This window comes from Polypterus senegalus, chromosome 5, assembly GCF_016835505.1.
Source record: "Polypterus senegalus isolate Bchr_013 chromosome 5, ASM1683550v1, whole genome shotgun sequence".
NCBI lineage: Eukaryota > Metazoa > Chordata > Cladistia > Polypteriformes > Polypteridae > Polypterus > Polypterus senegalus.
In genome coordinates, this window is record NC_053158.1 from 112,026,888 (window position 1) to 112,047,678 (window position 20,791).

General features: G+C 38.1%; 1 protein-coding gene across 1 annotated transcript in view; it reads left to right on the forward strand.

The window, feature by feature from the left end:
- The window catches only part of agap3 (ArfGAP with GTPase domain, ankyrin repeat and PH domain 3), an 843,333-nt gene that overhangs the window by 354,082 nt on the left and 468,460 nt on the right, over positions 1-20,791 (forward strand). The window lies entirely within an intron of this gene.

The window sequence follows — 20,791 nt, forward strand, 5'->3', positions numbered from 1 at the left end:
CTGACACCATTACGCTACTGTGACAGCTGTAGTAAGTGTCTGTCAATGTGGCATGCTAAGGCGCCTTTTTTCTGCAGTTATATTTTTTGAATAAAAGCATGTTTGTTCTGTTATATTTGTACCTTTTGTGAAAGTGTTTGATATTTGGACTTCAGGCTTCATACATTATATAGTTTATGCTTACATTTTGTCATTTACTACTACAATATGAAAAATGTTTCTGTTTTAACAATGTGTTTACACGGATTACTGTAGAAACGGAACACACGTGAAATGCGTGTATTCCAAATAATGATCTATTATTTCCACTCTAAAACTCCACTTCACTCCCAGATAATCAATCAAGGCATGAGCTGGGAGAAGTTTGTGCACGTTCTAAGTTGGTGGGGGGATGGAATAGCCGGCTACTTGCAGCTTTTCTTTTATCAGCACATTTAAATTAACAAAAGACACTGGCAGAGAGGTGAGAACGGTTTTAAGAAGCGATTTAAGGTGGGACGGACCTACAAGTTTTTTCGTAGGCTCTGGTAATTCTAGTGTTAAAATAGCCTGCATGGCTGCATGTCCCTTCTGCTTCTTGGAAGGAATGATGGACTTGTTTAAACTTTTCAGAGTAGCGTCAATTAAATCTCTAAACAAGGTTTCAAAATCTGAGGATTAAGGCAAATCGAATGATTGTGCTTCTATTTTCAACAGTGCATAGAAGACAGGCCTGATTGTTTAAAAACAGTGCAGTATGACTTACAGAGTCTTGATTCCTTCCACGTGTTCTATACTTTACAGGTAAATTCAAAAGAAAGGATTTTGTAATATCTCTAGTACTGACTCCAAATGTTCTCTGTGAATACCTTATGGTATCTCTTAGCCTGCTTTAAGTAGCTCTCAACAGTGCATTGGATTTTACTTTTGAAACTGCAGCATGATATGGCCAATGTTGGTGGTATCGTGTTGAATAAACAGGAAATGTAGAATAAATCCACCTTCATATGATGGATTTTTTGAGAAATGTTTCAGCCTTCAGTACATGCTTACAAATATAAGTACAAAAAGATGCTATGCTTCAGAAGCAAGAGATTACAGAATGAAGCAAAATGTTTCAGTGAAGAAATATTCCAGAAAGATGTGGCTATATCAAATCCTTGTTATTTAGAGTCAGGTAAGCCCCAGTGTTCCTGCTTATAGAATTACAGTGGTGTGAAAAACTATTTGCCCCCTTCCTGATTTCTTATTCTTTTGCATGTTTGTCACACAAAATGTTTCTGATCATCAAACACATTTAACCATTAGTCAAATATAACACAAGTAAACACAAAATGCAGTTTTTAAATGATGGTTTTATTATTTAGGGAGAAAAAAAATCCAAACCTACATGGCCCTGTGTGAAAAAGTAATTGCCCCCTTGTTTAAAAATAACCTAACTGTGGTGTATCACACCTGAGTTCAATTTCGGTAGCCACCCCCAGGCCTGATTACTGCCACATCTGTTTCAATCAAGAAATCACTTAAATAGGAGCTGCCTGACACAGAGAAGTAGACCAAAAGCACCTCAAAAGCTAGACATCATGCCAAGATCCAAAGAAATTCAGGAACAAATGAGAACAGAAGTAATTGAGATCTATCAGTCTGGTAAAGGTTATAAAGCCATTTCTAAAGCTTTGGGACTCCAGCGAACCACAGTGAGAGCCATTATCCACAAATGGCAAAAACATGGAACAGTGGTGAACCTTCCGTGGAGTGGCCGGCCAACCAAAATTACCCCAAGAGCGCAGAGACGACTCATCCGAGAGGTCACAAAAGACCCCAGGACAACGTCTAAAGAACTGCAGGCCTCACTTGCCTCAATTAAGGGCAAAAACGGCCTGCATGGCAGATTTCCAAGACGCAAACCACTGTTAAGCAAAAAGAACTTTAGGGCTTGTCTCAATTTTGCTAAGAAACATCTCAATGATTGCCAAGACTTTTAGGAAAATACCTTGTGGACTGATGAAACAAAAGTTGAACTTTTTGGAAGGCAAATTTCCCGTTACATCTGGCGTAAAAGGAACACAGCATTTCAGAAAAAGAACATCATACCAAGAGTAAAATATGGTGGTGGTAGTGTGATGGTCTGGGGTTGTTTTGCTGCTTCAGGACCTGGAAGGCTTGCTGTGATAGATGGAACCATGAATTCTACTGTCTACCAAAAAATCCTGAAGGAGAATGTCCGGCCATCTGTTCGTCAACTCAAGCTGAAGCGATCTTGGGTGCTGCAACAGGACAATGACCCAAAACACACCAGCAAATCCACCTCTGAATGGCTGAAGAAAAACAAAATGAAGACTTTGGAGTTGCCTAGTCAAAGTCCTGACCTGAATCCAATTGAGATGCTATGGCATGACCTTAAAAAGGCGGTTCATGCTAGAAAACCCTCAAATAAAGCTGAATTACAACAATTCTGCAAAGATGAGTGGGCCAAAATTCCTCCAGAGCGCTGTAAAAGACTCATTGCAAGTTATCGCAAACGCTTGATTGCAGTTATTGCTGCTAAGGGTGGCCCAACCAGTTATTAGGTTCAGGGGGCAATTACTTTTTCACACAGGGCCATGTAGGTTTGGATTTTTTTTTCTCCCTAAATAATAAAAACCATCATTTAAAAACTGCATTTTGTGTTTACTTGTGTTATATCTGACTAATGGTTAAATGTGTTTGATGATCAGAAACATTTTGTTTGACAAACATGCAAAAGAATAAGAAATCAGGAAGGGGACAAATAGTTTTTCACACCACTGTATATTTAACATTACCATTTTATTCTTTTTTTTTTTGATTAAAGGGTATATGAGTTTAATAATAGGGGTTGAAGAGGATTGTTCTGGGCTTGCCCTAATAATCTGAGACAATGTGCTAACAAGTATATAGTACTAGGGTTTCATGATCTTTCAAAATATTTCAAAGCTGCTGTAGGGGGAGCTAATAGAAAGTGCCTAATGCATAGTACTGGGGTGAACTTCCGGATTAGCAGAGAGCACTATCTGCAAAGAAACATATCTGTAGTGTAAGTTGAAGATTTTAGATCTTATCCCAAGACATTACTTTTTGTGGTTCCATTGACTTTTAAATAGCTGTATTACACTTCCATTGCTCTTAATCAGAATCTAAATCTTTTTTTTTATTTTTATTAATTTTATTACATTCCATACAAATCAATCCAGTTTTATATAAAGAAAATTTGAGTTAAGAACAAATCGATCCCCACCCCTAAGAGAGAGAGCAAGCCAAACAGCATGAAATTTAAGACCTATAAACATACCTAAATTAATAGATTCTCTGTGCTTTATGAGATTATTTTAAAACATTACTGATTAGATCCTGCCATGTTTTAAAAAAAGTCTGTACGGATCCTCTAACTGAGTATTTGATTTTTCCAATTTCAAATAGTATAACACATCAGTTTCCCACTGACTTAAAAGAGGAGAGTTTGGGTTCTTCCAGTTTATCAGGATAAGTCTGCGTGCCAAAAGTGTAGTGAATGCAATCACAGTTTGTTTGTCCTTCTCCACTTTAAGCCCATCTGGAAGAACACCAAACACGGCTGTTAATGGGTTAGGAGGAATTGTGTGTCCAAGGCTGTCTGAAAGGTAATTAAAAATTTTTGTCCAGAATGATGTTAATTTGGTGCAGGCCCAGAACATGTGATCCAGTGAGGCTGGAACTAGTTTGCAGCGTTCGCAGGTTGGATCATGCCCCGGAAACATTTTGGAGAGTTTTAGTCGAGACAGATGTGCTCGATGTAGAATCTAAATCTTTATAACAGACTGTTTAATTGGATGTCATGGTGACTACACAGTTTGATATGTTTTGAACACTTTACATTAAAGGTTGCATTTTTAACATATTGTTTGATCCCAAGCTACCCTAAACATGAAATAAAATTTATTTATAAAATTCGAGGAGTGAAGCATCTGCTAGCTGTTCTAGACTAATTATTGTGGCCAAAAATTTGATCTGACTTGTGATGCAATAGTGCTAACCATTGTGCCATCTTATCTTAAACAACAAAAGATGCAGACAGAAACATAATCACAAGCAAAATACAACAAATGACCATTGCAGTCACAATCTTAGGGCCCACATTGGCTGTGCCATAAACCGGTGGCGATAGACTGGCTCCTTCCATTGTTTGAAGTCATGGCTTATTTGAAAGATCTCTTTTGTTTACATTCTAACTGCACATTTTTTATAAAGAAGATAGAAATGCCTTGTAAATAGTATTACATCTTTTATTTGTATTATTTTACTGGGTATAAATCTGTTGAGAGGAGAGGGATGGCCCCTTTAAGGCTTATTTTGACTGGTAGCTCAATGTATAATTAGATAAACTGAGCTAACACACAGGGATCAGTATTTATATATCTAGTGGCAGTATTCATAATAATCTCAGCTACTGTCCGAAAGAAATTAAAATAGTGCAAGTTTTTATCTTTGCAAATCAAAGGATTGTGTCTTCACATTACATGTTGAAAACATATTGTTCAACGATCTTTCCAAGATCTTATAGCACGAATGTAAGTTCTGCACAGGGCTGCCACAGCACTGTGCTGTTATCTGGCCTCACAAAGCATCATGGGAAAAAATATTCCTCTTAAGCAAATGTCACATTATTTGACTCTTGTTGTACAGTATGTCAGATTTGCCAATCGCTGTTGTGCTGCACCGTAAAAATTTACACCACTCAAGATGACAGCCATGTCACATTTACCAGATGGATGCAGATCTTTCAGTTCAGCTATGCTTGTTCCTTTTTCTGACAGGTAATAGTGTGTTGCTTGACAGGGCTGGTGCTGTACGAAAGGTTAACAGATGTAGTGAGTTTGGCAGCAGTATTTACCTTTGTTAAGATGTGCTGTTATGATTGTTTTTGCTGTGCGTGTGTATCAGTGAGAGTGAAGCAATTTATAGTACTAAACGAGAGAATAAACAGTTGCATGAGTTGGTGCTTGCTTTGAGGGATGAAAGGTAGCATCTAGAGATCTCTTGTGGAGTATAGAATGGTGATGCTGCCATTTGAGTGCTTGACACCATGGCGGAGACATGGGCGGAGTGTCCGTGTTGGTACACGCGGGTCAGTTTGAATGCGAGCATGGACTTTGAAGGCTTTCTTCTGGGTCACAACATGTAGATTAAGCCATGTAATGGCGTGCTAGGTGATTGGAAGGAGCGTGATAAGATGATGATGGAATTCCATGTGGTGTATAAAATGAAACAATATACGTCCACAGAGGAGTGGAGAGATGTCTTTGTGACTGAGGTTGAGTCCGCTGGGTCGAGGGGTGTATCGCAGATAATTCTTAGGTGCCTGAATGAGATGAGGAGGAAGGTACACATACTCTTTATCCCTTAGAGCTGCAGAGGGAGTAGAGATAAACAAAGGATGCACCAGATGTTTGTTATATTTTGAGTTGTGTCTGTATGGAAGTAGTCCCTGGAGCAGCCTGACAAAAAGTAAAGGAGGAAACAGTGTGGGACTTCTGTCACAAAAGTCCTGGACAGTCCCTTCTGCACTGTTTAAAAATGAAAAAGGGAGATGTTCTAGAGTTCTGGTATTTTTTCTGTTTTCTGTTTATTTAGTTATTTATTTGAGTCACTTAACACATGATCTGGAAACAATTGGACTGTACTGTAGATGTGAGTCTCTCTCTCTCACTTTGTACATAATTCGGATAAACTTAATATTTTTGTATCTCTTGTTTCTTTTTTAAAATAAGGACCTGTCTATTTTTGTAACATTTTGTCTTTGTCTTGTTGTATGACTGCTTGATTCCCCAAGTTGAACCATTGCCACTGCCCTATATTTCTTTTTTCCATTCTGTTATGGTCTGTAAATTAAGAAATATCAGACAGATGAGTTTCTTTACTATTTATAAGGTTCACAGCCCACATGCTGCCTGATAAAGCCAGCACTGTGCTTCGTGTAATTAACTGTGGTATGCTTAGCCACAGTCTCTGCCCTTTTTTCCATTCTGTCTTAGTACACTAAACATGAGACATCAGACAGATAAGCGTCTCTTCTATTTGTGACGTTCCTAACACATGCGTTCCTTACTTCTCTTTGCTAGATTCTATGCACTGTACTTCTGGATGAGTATTCGTTGGTTGTCAGCTCTCCATTGTATAAAGCCTGTCACTCCAACTACTGAGGAAATCAAATAGGTTTGATTGATACTTTCTGTTTTATATTCATTTTTTAATTAAATAAAATATTCACTTATTTGTTTCTTTATTGGATTCCTAAAATATCAGACCTTGTATTTTGTGTTTAAGTAATAACATTCATTAAACAGCAATATAATTTAGTATGTAGTACCTTCTATGCAATTAAAGTTGTTGGGAATCTGTGTTGTTTACTGTGTGGTATAATCTTCAAGGCCTTGTGCCCATTTGTAGCACCAAACTTCTTTGCTTTAGTTCCATCACAGCTGTTTTTTCCCATCACATGTTAATTAATATATCTTTCATCTTCACACATTTAAAAGAACTTCCACAAAGCCAGATATATTGTAGCGGTGGCAGATTCTGTGTGATTTTTCAGCCCCTTTCACATTTGTCACTGTAAGTTAAAGTCGACTTTAAAAGCTCTTATGTGCACTCCCTGCTCACATACACGATTGCATGGTGTTTGGTTGTTGCACTGTTTTTTGCATTTGGTTTTACTGTATAATGGCAAACTAGGAAGTATAGTGCTTTGCATTTCCAATCTACTGCTGAAAAATCAGTGCTTTATTAAAGTGGTTGAGATTCTTGGCAACCAAGCACCAGAAAGAGTTTGCCAATTGCCTCAAAATGGTGACCATTGGCAACCATTGGGCAATTAGTCCAAAGTATGCAGTATATATCTGTGTACTGTATGTGTGAAATGAATTGATAATTTTAATGAGTACATTTCTGTGTTATTTACAAAGCTATGCTCTTTTTAGTTCCTCTCTGCTAATATACAGAATGTTTTACCTACACCATGGTCTCCCTTTATTATCAATTTCCTGAGACATGCTGTCTTTTTATTGACACATTAACAGTACAAGTACCCATCTCTGAAGCAGGCACTTGCTGAGCAAGGATGGGAACAGACATTAGGAGCTGAAACATATATAGGCATTATAAGAATTAAACAGTGGGTGCCCACAGGAATGGCAGCTGAAGTACAATATTAAACTCTTTAAGTTTTCAACAATTTTCAAAGCATATAAAAACCTCAGAATGAGTCATAGGTTCACAGCGTATTATGAAATGATTTTTACATTGTACTGTTGTCTATAGTGTCATTTTTTTTAAAGCTTTTCATTCCTTACATATTGAAAGGACAATAGGAATGTTGACATTATAACTTGAACGTGAGTGTTTGTGTTAGTGTGCAGGCACATTCAAATTTTTTACAGATGAACACTGAGAATGAAGCTGTGAAATATTGCCAGAATTAATGGAATAAATTAATATTATTTATTACATGCTTATTGTACCTCTGATACCTAATTGCTGAGTATGAGACCATGTTTGAGGGCTATCCTTACAATCCAGTTATTTGTGGTTCATCTTAAACTTTGCACAGTGCACTGTATTTGAAATATCACAAAGAAAATTGAACTTTGACAAATTTCCTTCAATAATTGATTGTGTCAAATTTCAATAAAACCATTGTTCTAGATTTCTAATTCAAAGCTTTTATATACCTTATATAGCATTCATGATTAACCTGTGATTTGGGTTTAGGAAAAAGTTACTATCTGTCTTGTATGTTGTGAAAAGTAAATAAAGGAAGTTCATTTTTGAGAAGGGTATCTAAGCATAAAACTTTTTTCTCCAATACCCCCATTTAAGGCAGCAGGCTGCCATTCTGGATGAACCAGGAAAAGTGCCATTAAACTGACAGAGAACTCATACCTGACAGTCATCGGGATAAAAGATATTTTGGAAAGGTTTCAGCTTCTTGTTTGAACAAGAAGCAGACTTGGCCTTCCTGTCTGTCAGTCTGTTAGTGTAGATGTGTGTTAAATAAGTAAAGCAGACATGTAGATTTTTGTTAAATTGTAATTTTTACAGTTCTGTTAGATTTTGCATTTGGTTTATGTGACCTGAACTTTGGAATTAGTTCTGTGTTTGTTTTCTTTATGGGTAGAAAAAAGAATAGTTAAATAAAGATGAAAATTACAACACAACAATGCAATATTCTGTGTAATGTGCCAGACCATAAGGGTTTAAGAGAGGAAAAGTATAATCAACATGTCAGGGCCATTCAACAGGCTTTATTTTACTGGTTATCAGGATACTTAGCCATATAAGGCAAATGCTTCTTTGATGTTAAAGTTGTGTTTGAATCTGCTGTTGTGAATTCTGATTCTGCTTTATTTTTTGTTCAGACATTGAGGTAGCACTCGTAGTTATACTCCTATATTGTGTCCCAGTATTTGTAATGGTAATTTTAAGTTTAGAACTGGTAACTGGATTATTGTAATTATTTTTTATTTTTTTTTTTTTGCAGTGAGACAGACGTTTCATCTCTGTTCTTCTCATTCTTGCCCAAGTAACATAGCTCACTAGCACTAGTTCCAAGCTGTATTGTTTTTTTTTTTCTTTATACTTTAGTAATGGCAATGTTACTGACCCATTAGTGAGGTGCAGTATAGATCACAGTTGTTGTTAGAAACCCTCCAGGCATGTTTTTGTATCATATTATATTCCCATTAAATTACAGTGATGCTTGCATTTTGGTACATATTCACTGAAGAAAATTATGGCAGTTTGTTAACTTGACAATATGCAAAAGCCTGTAAATTGTAATAAATGATATTTTATGCGGTTAAATTTTGACATTCTTCATTTAACTATAACTAAATTTTATTTTCTTCAGAATATTTAAGTGACTTTTTTATGTCCATTATTTTTTCATATTGATTTGTGATCATCAGAAGCCTGTCTTCCTAACATTTCAAAACTTTGCTCAACTGTTCTGGTAGTGCTGCACGGTTTGGAAATATCAATCTGTTTCTGCCAAACTCTTGCTGTCTAAGTACTTAACTTGAGCTAAAGGGTGACCATCTATCTTATTCTTTGCAAAATAGATCTTCATTCTAAACCAAGAGCCTAACTAACAAGTTTTTTGGGAGCCTCAGTTTTTGTTTGCTTTATCATGCATTGATCATTAATAGATTCCCTATAACTGAAAAATGAATATTGAATAATTAATTAAAAAAAAAAAAACATGAAGGCAGCAGGTTTTATCCAAAAAAGAGTAGAGACGACATGAAATAGGAGGGCTTATACTGGCCACATTCAAATATTTTTAGAGGACAAGTAGCAAAATTGTGTTTTGCAATATGGTAAATCACTGTAAAAGTTCTCTGTCACACTGTGACTTGTACAGTCATATGTATTGTAATGTAAAAGCAAACACTTTCTGGAAGTTTGCTTAGCAGAGACCTGTTTTACTGAGGAGGCAGAAAACCATGTTGCAAAAACTACCTTTGCCCTGAAAGACCTCTTCTTATACAGTAACTTGTTTGATGTTCAGTTGTTACACTGGTTGATGTGTCAACCAAGGTTAAAAGCAAACCAGTTACACAAAGCAGAGATAACCCTAGCTTATATAAACTCTTTTGGTCCTTGCTTCATTTTTTTTCCTCCTGACACTCACTATCACCTGGCTACATGGGCAGAGTCAACACACACACACACACACTTAGAATGAGCTCTAGAAGTTTTATTTAACTTTTAAAAGATGTTCTGTCAAATCAAAGTGTTGAATATCATAATATTGGTTTTAATGATTTTTCTTATTGAAAATAATATTGAGTCGAATTGAAAATTAAAAATATGGCCAAGCCCTACAGCAACTGTAAAGTGCTGTGTTACCTTGCCAGTTTCTTGTTTAGTGAATATATTATCCAAATAGAACTGATTCTTCAGACAGGAAGTTGCTTTTTAAATTTTCTTTAATACAGCAATTACTATTTCATTCATGCAGTTTCAAATAAGGGTATGGAGCTTAAATGTTTTTGTGCCAAATATATGAACCAAGAATAATATGCTGGAGAATAGCAAAGTATGAATGGCCAGCAGTTCCTGAATGAACCATTTTAATGGTTTGTCTGCTTTTGTGAGAATTAAATAAGTAACTGTAGGCTTCCAAAATTTATCTAAAGTAAGCTACTGCTGCTGTAGCTTTCAAGAGAGGATGAGATATATGGGCTTAGTTGTGTAATGAAGGGATATTTATAGCAGAAGCAAACATTAAATTGACTTCACAAGTGGGTTTCTTTTGTTACGCAGAGTTGACAACATCTGGGAATGAAAATACCAGAATGTTTCAAACTTAGTCTGTTAAGCTCTTTGTTGCATTTTTTTAAATTTTGAGTTTTTTGGTCTATCTTGAAAAGAGTATTGTCAGAGTTAGTTGTTGGATTATTAAACTTACTTTATACAGCACAGGCATAGCTACTGATATTGTGTCCTATTGAGTGTCTGGTTTTTGTTGATGTAGTTCTAGCTCAGTACAACATTGGCAAAATGAGAGTAACACAATGTGTTCTTCAGGACTATTCTTTTAACTGTGGGGTGATGCTGGTTTTCCAGTGATATAACATTTAATTACCCGTATTTATATATTTTTAAATGTCTAAGAAAGAATTTACTTTAACATCATAACCATCCAAAACTATATTGTTTAGAGAGGGAAAACAAACAAACAACTCTGAGAAGTGTGTTAGGGTACATCTCAGAGGTTCTGCTGCTTGCACAAATTAGGCACCTCTCATATTTTGGGGTATTTGAATAGAAATGTATATAAAAATATTCTTATTTCTGAAAATTTTAGTATCACTTTTCTCTTTAGAAGCTAATATTTAAAAAAAACTGATTTAAAACTAAACCGGTACTTTATTAGTAGGTTTCTGTTCCCTGGCACCCTAAAATGGTTGGATTACCCTTCAGTGCATAAATATACACGGGTGGGCAAAAATAGGTTTACAGTTGTGAGTATGTGAAGCAGAGTTTATTCTGGTATTATTATTTATTTATTATTGCATTATTTATTTATATTATTTGTCGTCCTTTTTTTCTTTTTCTTATTCTAGCAAGTAAACTACAAGAATGTGTAAATAATGAACGCCTGCAATTTGAATACTTTGGGAATTGTACCTAAGTGCACTGTGCCATTGTAACATTCTTTTGAGTTAATAAAGCTGTTGTAATAATCATAACCTGCATGTCTTTTTCTATACGAAAACTATAAACCTTCTTTTGCCCACCCCTGTATATGAATATGATGTCTTTTGAGCTCTTTTCAGTTGATTACAAGCTATGCACATGCTTAACCTATTTTACATTAGCTGTCAATACATGACTGATTCATGTGCTTGCAGAATGTTGCGCCAACAGCAGCAGGCAATTTTTTGTGAAGCAATGTAATATTGTTTTTATTTGCTTGTTGAGTCATGGGAATAAGCTTCCGTAAATATCATGAAGACACTATCACATATTATTGTGTTAACATGCTTCTAAACATTCATGTATAATCATGGAATTTTTCAGGGTGCTGCATGAGTTCTTCACAGAGTCTAGAATCCTCTGACCTCTCTTTGTTTCAGCATAGCTTGAACTCAATATCTGAGCTCACAACACTGAAGACATTAGCTTTTCAGTATTGGGATCACTACTATTTAAAATGCTAAAGTCATAGGATAAATTCTTGAGACACATTAATCATCTTACAAACCACAAAATAGGGACAAGAAATTATGCCAGTCATGTTTTCCTTGCAAAAAGCATCTTTTAAAAATAGGCAAAATATCATTGAAATGCTTCAGAAAATGGCAAACAAATTCAGGTAATTTTAATGGTTATTTATTAAAAGCTTGTCTTTTTTATCTAATTTTTGACTTTTCTTTCTCTCTCTCTCTCTCTCTCTCTCTCAACAAACCCTGGGCTTCCTCATAACTGACATCATGACAATGATTACATGTGATCCCTTAACAGGTAAGTGTTATGCATATTTGTGATTTTATGTTTTCACACCTGCCTTCTAAGATATTGAGGCAATGCAGTCTTGAAAAGGGTTGATCAATTTTCGGAGTAGGCAGCCAGTTGCTATAGGTCAGTTGATGTTTGACTTAGAATTTTATTAAAGCCCTTTGGAATTCCAGGGGTTTCTTTTCACTTAGAACCTATTTCAGTGGGGGCTTTTGTTTTCATTTCTTGATCAGAACATTAAATCCCTCAATTCATTAATTATTTTTTTTGGAAAAAAGTTATGTGTGGATATAGAGATGTGCAGGTATTTATTTCCTTTTTGTGTTTTTGTTTTAATACATGTCAATCTGTGTTTGACAATTAATGAATTTTCTAAAAAATGTACTGTATTCAGTAAAATTAATAGATACAGAATTAATATCTTAACATTTTATTAGCATCTTCTGTACTTGTATACAATAACATCTATTTCTATAACACATTTTCATAGAAAACATTTAGTTCAAACTACTTTACAATATGCTAAAGAAAAAATGCAAGAAAAAAGAGAATTTGAAATAGAGTATATAAATAAATAAATACCAAGAATAATCATTGTGAATAAATCAGTATGCACCTACATAACACATATACATAACACATAAAGTACAGTTGTTAATTATGGGTTATATTCCTAAATCATTTTTTAAAGTCTTTAATGATTTTAACCGTAAATCTAATAGACTGTGGTCAAATGACCAGGGAGGAGAGAAAAGTTTAAAACCCCACCACTACTGGGCATCCTACCAAACATAAATGTGCTCTGATAGTTACTTTTTGCTTGTAAGCTTTGTCCTAGAAGATTCAGTGCACCAGGTCTCGTTGAAAGTTGGAGTTACCTACATTCTTTACAGCATCATAGGTGGCTGTACTTTAATAAGGTGGTGGTAGTGGTGGCACCAATCGCCGCCGCAGAAAATAAGAAAGGAAAGCGGAAAATAGTTAATGTAAGTGGCACTTTTAATAGCATCTGTGAAAAAGGCAAGTTTTATAATGTTGGCTTTTAGTCATTTTTGTAAAAATGTTCCAAAATATCAGCTTGCTGTATCTTTGTTATACCAGATTTTTAGTACATAACCACAAGAAGCTGTCTCACCTCTTCTTTTACACTTCGCTCTTGTATACAACATGTAAAAGTGTTGCATTTATGAGTTGCTTTATGTGCATACTGTTTATCTCACATCTTAATCACAGGAGATTTATGTTGAGATTTTGTGCCATTTGCTATATTTGAATATATTTGCTTATAACTTAACATTACAAATAATGTTGTTTTTTTTTTTTTTTCTACATCTTGAGTCCAAATATACCGGATTTCAGGCTGTGATACATTACTCTTCAATTCATGAAGACCACTGTATTGCAAGCTGTATGTAGAAAAATGTTGGTCAATTAAAAAACCTTTGTGAGCAGAAAAATTTGACTGTAAAGGCACTTGATCAACAAAAAACAATTTAAAGAAACAAAACTGCTAAGTTGTGAAAATATGAGTTATAGATATTTGTATATGGACAAACGCATCTTTACCCCAAATATGAAACATTTTTTATCTACTGTATATACACTGTACAGTTGAGGCTTTGCTAGACTCCTAGTTATATGTATGAATTATACTTTCCACCTCTGATAAATAGATAACACCACCAAACTAAAATATAACTTTCATAAGAATTTCTTTCATTCTTCTATGATGAATAAAAAATTTGGAAGGCGTTTTCCCTCGCCTGCACGTGGGTCAACGGGGCCCCCCTCTGGAACCAGGCCTGGAGGTGGGGCTCTGTGGTGAGCACCTGGTGGCCGGGCCTACACCCATGGGGCTCAGCCTGGCACAGCCTGAAGAGGCAACATGGGTCCCCCTTCCCATGGGCTCACCACCTATGGGAGGGGCCAAGGAGGTCGGGTGCAGTGTGAGTTGGGTGGTGGCCGAAGGCGGGGACCTTGGCGGTCCGATCCTTGGCTACAGAAGCTGGCTCTCAGGACGTGGAATGTCACCGATCTGAAGGGGAAGGAGCCTGAGCTAGTGCGCGAGGTCAAGAGGTTCCGGCTAGATATAGTCGGGTTCACCTCAACGCACAGCTTGGACTCTGGAACCAATCTCCTTGAGAGGGGCTGGACTCTCTGCCACTCTGGAGTTGCCCCCGGTGAGACGCTCCGAGCGGGTGTGGGCATACTTATTGCCCTTCGATTTGGAGCCTGTACTTTGGGGTTTACCCCGGTGGACGAGAGGGTAGCCTCCCTCCACCTTTGGGTGGGGGGACGGGTCCTAACTGTTGTTTGTGTGTGAGCGCCGAACAGCAGTCTGGAGTACCCACCCTTTTTGGACTCCCTGGAGGGGGTGCTAGAGGGCATACCTTCTGGGGACTCCCTCGTACTGCTGGGAGACTTCAATGCTCATGTGGGCAAGACAGAGAGACCTGTAAGGGCGTGATTGGGAGGAATGGCCCCCCCAATCTAAACCCGAGCGGTGTTTTGTTATTGGATTTCTGTGCTCCTCACGGATTGTCCATAACGAACACCATGTTCAAGCATAGGGGTGTTCATAGTTGCCAGTCATGTTTTCAGGACTCTTTTGTCCTGTGGGACTCTGGAGGCAGCTAATAGGTACCGACAGGCCAAGCGGAATGCAGCTTCGGTGGTTGCTGAGGCAAAAACTTGGGCATGGGTGGTGTTTGGGGAGGCCATGGAGAACGACTTTCAGATGGCTTCGAGGAGATTCTAGTCCACTTTCCGGCGTCTTATGAGGGGGAAACAGTGCAGTGTCAACACCGTATATGGTGGGTATGGTACGCTGCTGACCTCGACTCGGGACGTTGTGGGTCGGTGGGGGGAGTATTTCGAAGACCTCCTCAATCCCACCAACATCCCTTCGAATGAGAAAGCAGAGCCTGGGGACTTGGAGCTGGGCTCCCCGATCTTTGGGACTGAGGTCACAGAGGAGGTCAAAAAACTCCTTGGTGGCAGGGCCCCGGGGGTGGATGAGATACGCCCGGAGTTCCTTAAGGCTCTGGATGTTGTAGGACTGTCTTGGTTGACACGTCTCTGCAACATCGCATGGACATCGGGGACAGTGCCTCTGGATTGGCAGACAGGGGTGATGGTCCCCCTATTTAAGAAGGGGGACCGAAGGGTGTGTTCCAACTACAGAGGGATCACACTCCTCAGCCTCCCTGGAAAAGTCTATTCAGGGGTTCCGGAAAGGAGGGTCTGTCAGATAGTCGAACCTTGGATTCAGGAGGAACAGTGTGGTTTTCATCCTGGTCGCAGAACAGTGGACCAGTTCTACACCCTTAGCAGAGTCCTGGAGGGTGCATAGGAGTTTGCTTAACCAGTCTACATGTGTTTTGTGGACTTGGAAAAGGCGTTCGACTGTGTCCCTCAGGGAATCCTGTGGTGGGTGCTCCAGGAGTATGGGGTACCGGACCCCCTGATAAGGGCTATTCGGTTCCTGTACAACCGGTGTCAGAGCTTGGTCTGCATTGCTAGCAGTAAGTCGAACCCGTTTCCAGTGATTGTTGGACTCCGCCAGGGCTGCCCTTTGTCACTGATTCTGTTCATAACTTTTATGCACACAATTTCTAGGCACAGCCAGGGTGTTGAAGGGGGCCGGTTTGGTGGACTCAGGATTGGGTCACTGCTTTTTGCAGATGATGTTGTCCTGTTTGCTTCTTCAGGCCGTAATCTTCAGCTCTCTCTGAATCGGTTTGCAGCTGAGTGTGAAGCGGCTGGGATGGGAATCAGCACCTCCAAATCTGAGACCATGGTCCTCAGCCGGAAAAGGGTGGAGTGCCCTCTCAGGGTTGGAGGCAAGATTCTGCCCCAAGTGGAGGAGTTCAAGTATCTCTTGGTCTTGTTCATGAGTGAGGGAAGAATGGAGCGTGAGATCGACAGGCGGATTGGTGCAGCATTCACAGTGATGCGGGCTCTGCATTGGTCTGTCGTGGTGAAAAAGGAGCTGAGCCGTAAGGCAAATCAATCAATCAATCAACATTTATTTATATAGCACATATTCATACAAAAAAATGTAGCTCAAAGTGCTTTACAAAATGAATAGAAAAATAGAAGACACAATAAAAAATAAACATAAGTCAACATTAATTAACATAGAATAAGTAAGATCCGATGACCAGGGTGGACAGAAAAAACAAAAAAATAAAATCTGTAGGGGATCCAGAACATGAGACCGCCCAGTCCCCTCTGGGCAATCTACCTAACATAAGTCAAACAGTCCTCTTTGTATTTATGGTTTTCATGGAAGGACCTGATGATGATGGTCACGTAGACTTCTGGCTTTCAGTCCATCAATGTTGGTGCATCATGATGCTTTGAGTAGGTGGTGGTGGCGCAGGCCACCACCACAAAGAAACTGGAAAAAGAAACAGAAGAGAGAGTTGGGGTCAGTACGGATTTTAGAGCCACTATGAATAGTTATTGTGATGAATTGAACATACAGAGTATCAGTATTAAGTTAAAGTGAAGTTATGAGAAGGCCATGTTAAAGTAATGTGTTTTCAGCAGTGTTTTAAAGTGCTCTACTGTATTAGCCTGGGGAATTCCTATTGGCAGGCTATTCCAGATTTTAGGTGCATAACAGCAGAAGGCCGCCTCAACACTTCTTTTAAGTTTAGCTTTTGGAATTATAAGGAGACACTCATTTGAAGATCTAAGGTTACGATTTGGAATATAATGTGTCAGGCATTCCGATATATAAGATGGAGCGCGATTATTTAAGGCTTCATAAACCATAAGCAGTATTTTAAAGTCAATCCTGAATGACACAGGCAACCAGTGTAGTGACATCAAAACTGGAGAAATGTGTTCGGATTTTCTTTTCCCAGTTAGGATTCTAGCAGCTGCATTCTGCACTCGTTGCAAGTGATTTATGTCTTTTTTGGGTATAGTTTATAGTATTATAAACAGACTGATTGCTTAGAATAGTTGTAAGCTTTAAAGCTGCTGATGAGTCAAAGAAGCGTTTTTTAACAAAATGCTTCTCATGAGTGTGTTCTATCTTTATTTCAATATTAAATAGTAGAAGGAAATGGTCTGATAGACCAATATCAATGACATGCTTTAAATCGACTTTAAGTCCTTTAGCAATCACTAAGTCTAATGTATGACCTGCTTTATATGTAGGCTGATTAACGAGCTGCCTCAAATCAAAAGAGTCCAGGAGGTTCATGAATTCCTTTACCTTTTGGTCACACTGATTGTCGACATGAAAGTTAATGTCACCAACTATTAAGAGTGTGTCATAGTTTGTAACTAAAATTGACATTAAGTCAGAGAATTCCTCAAGGAAAGACACGTTATATTTAAGAGGTCTATACACGGATAATACTAGAACGTGAGAATCTCCATGAATAACAATGGCGAGATACTCAAAGGACTTAAATTTACCAAAACTAACATCTTTACATTTTAACCGGCTCGAGTAAATGTTTGCCAATCCCGCCCCCCTTTTTCCCCTGGCGGTCTGCACGAGTAAAACTGCAAAGCTCTCAATTTACTAGTCGATCTATTTTCCTACCCTCACCTATGGTAATGAGCTATGGGTAGTAACCGAAAGAACGAGATCGCGAATATAAGCAGCTGAAATGAGTTTTCTCCGCAGGGTGTCTGGGCTTTCCCTTAAAGACAGGGTGAGAAGCTCAGTCATCCAGGAGGGGCTCAGAGTAGATCCGCTGCTGCTCCACATCGAGAGGAGTCAGATGAGGTGGCTCAGACATCTGATCAGGATTCCTCCTGGACGCCTCCCTGGTGAGTTGTTCTGGGCACGTCCAACCGGGAGGAGGCCCCGGGTAAGACCCAGGACACGCTGGAAGGGACTATGTCTCCTGGCTGGCCTGGGAACTTCTTGGAATTCTCCCGGAAGAGCTAGAAATGGCCGGGGAGAGGGAAGTCTGGGCCTCTCTGCTCAAGCTGCTGCCCCCGCATCCCGACCTCAGATAAGCGGAAGAAGATGGATGGATAAGAATGGATAACTAAATAATCAAAAAGAATGTTGGGGAGTGAGGATTTTCAATTCAAATGATGAATAGAAGTCCACGCTTCATGAAATACACCGTTCTTCAGTTTGTGGAAAGCATGGACTTATTCGGATGTAATCCACACATTGCTTAGACTCTGGGTCAAGATAATAATTTTGAATAATTTTGTCAGAGGCTTGCCTCATTGTGTCACATCTTTGGGAATGGCCTCTGTCCCCTGTCTAAGCTTTATCTATTCACTGTAATCTCAAATCAGTTTTATCTGGAATAACTCCTGATAGACACTGCTGCTTATTAAACAGTCTTTTGTGATTACTTGCACTACACTGCTTATGTGCCTCTTAACATGTTTAAGTGGACAAATCCTAGCCCACCTGTAATAACACAATTGGAAACCTGTTTTTTTTTTTTTTTCTTCAAATTTCTAATAAAATAGGAACAGTAAGTCACCTTACTAGAAACAATTCAGAAGGTTTTTTAAAATCTGGCACACATTTATCGGTCTCATCTTCAGCTAATAAAATTTAATGAAATATTTTTAATCTTACTTCGGTATCTTTAAATGATTACTTGTAGTTAACTCTTCTTTCTTTTTTCTATGACTGGGCAGGAGAAATCTGATCTGAATGAAACAATTTGACATGTGTCTTACTGATCAGTAATTTGTTCATTGTATTGAAGCATTGAAATCAAACGATTAAAAAAAATGGAAGGCTAGATGTATTCTTATAGGATACACCATTTAGATATATTAAATAATTCTACATCACGTGCGTGCAGTGTTAGCTACTTTAATATATTATCTATATCAGACTTTTGGTCTCGTCCATTATGGGAGATCAGTTAACTCAGTTAGCAGCAGTCTTATTTTTTCTCTTATTTTTTTTTTTATCATGCTGAGGTGTCCTGTATTTACTCAACTCGAGCAGGGTCAATTAAAGTATATGCAAGAAAATATAACATGAGTGGCAGAAAAAAGGCTGAGAAAGAAACTGAAAAGACAGCTAAAGCTTTATCCAAGCCTAGTCAAGCATCAAGATCAAAGTATGGGCTGCCAGAGACTGACCTGAAACAGATAGGTGAAAGCACAGATTTCCCACGTCCTGATGCTGCTGCATCGTCTCCAACTGACAGCGAAAGTGGGAGTGAACGTGCAAGTGAGTTCCTGAAGGTTAATTGAAACTGAAAATGGCCTTACCTTCCGTGTTGTCAACTACTCCTCACAAGCCAGCAACATCAACTTCAACTGAGCTTCTCACTTTAACCACGGAGAAGACTAAAATGATCTGCCCGAGCTGAAGGTAATGATCGCCAGAGTGGCTATTGCTGTCGGGGGACATTAAGGAGCTCAAGAATAATATAAAGAAGGACATAAATGATATAAGGAAAGAAATACTGTAAAGGACATACAGTACACAAAACAAAAGAGAAGCTGCTTCAGGATATTAAAGACTAGGAAAAACGTTTAAGTAATTGCTTTAAGGCAACCTTTAAAGGTATGCTAGAAAAATTGAGGAAAAAATACATTAAAAAGCATCTGTGTTTGAGAATAAACGTAGACTGCTTGGCTCTCAGTTTGAAGACGTTAAGCAAACGTTCATGACTTGTATTGGAATAGCTGGAGACAGACTAGCTATACTGGAAGATGAATGCAGAAGGAATAATATTAGAATCAAAGGTCTCCCTGCGAATTGTGAAAATCCAAATCCAGTGAAATTTGTAGCTGTACTGTTCTCTAAAATAATTGGAGAGGACTTCAAATCAGACACCGAGATAGCAGCAGCTTACTGCATATGTGGATTGAATACCTCAAAACCTAGGACTCTCATTGTGTGTTTTGAAAAAATTACATATAACCTCATTTCTCAGACAGAAACAAGATATTATACAGGTAAAATTCAATTACAATGAATATCTTTATAACAATTTTTTCATTACAACGAAGTATTTTTATGGCCCCGACAGTTTCCCCATATGACATGAGTCTATAGAAATCTTGTTACTACGAAATACATTCAGCAGATACTTTCATTACAACGAAGTGCTCGAAAGGCATTGAAATGTCTGAATGAATCATCCACACAGCAGTTAGTTCTGTGGTCGCAACTCAGTTGTGCACAACGATCCCCAAATAGAAACATTGTAAATTTTTTTTCTTTCTTTGAACTTTTCTTGTACTGTTTTTTTTTTTGTTGTTTTTGTTTTCAGTGGTTTTCAGTGATACCTTTTGCTAATTGCTCATCAACATCTGAAAAATTTCCCCTGGAATTTAACTCAATGTCAATCACCTATAGAAACGGCAGACATGAAAAACAATAACAGTTCATATTAGGAGAAAAAAAAAATTTAATTTTTACAGCCCTCAATTGCGGCAAAAAGAAAAATGATGTTGCCGGTGAATTCGCAATTTCTCCATCGACACTGTCAACTTCCTTGAAAGACTGAGCCAAAAAAGAAGAAAAATCTTGTGTTGCAAATATACGCGAACTGTTGCATTTGAAGACATCAAAAAAGCAGTTTCTATGTGGTTCAGTTGATTGATGCTCTTTCAAAAAACATTCCTATTAATGTGGCACTCATTCAAAAAAATGTGAGGTTTCTAAACTCCCTTGGGACCTCCCCCAACTGGGCAACATGCCGACGAGCATCCCGAAGTGCGATCACCATGTCTTTGGAAGATTGTTTATCCATTGCCGTGGTAACAGCAGGCTCAACGCTCTGCTGCAGCTATTTACCAAAGCAAACAGATAAGATATCGATGGGTGATG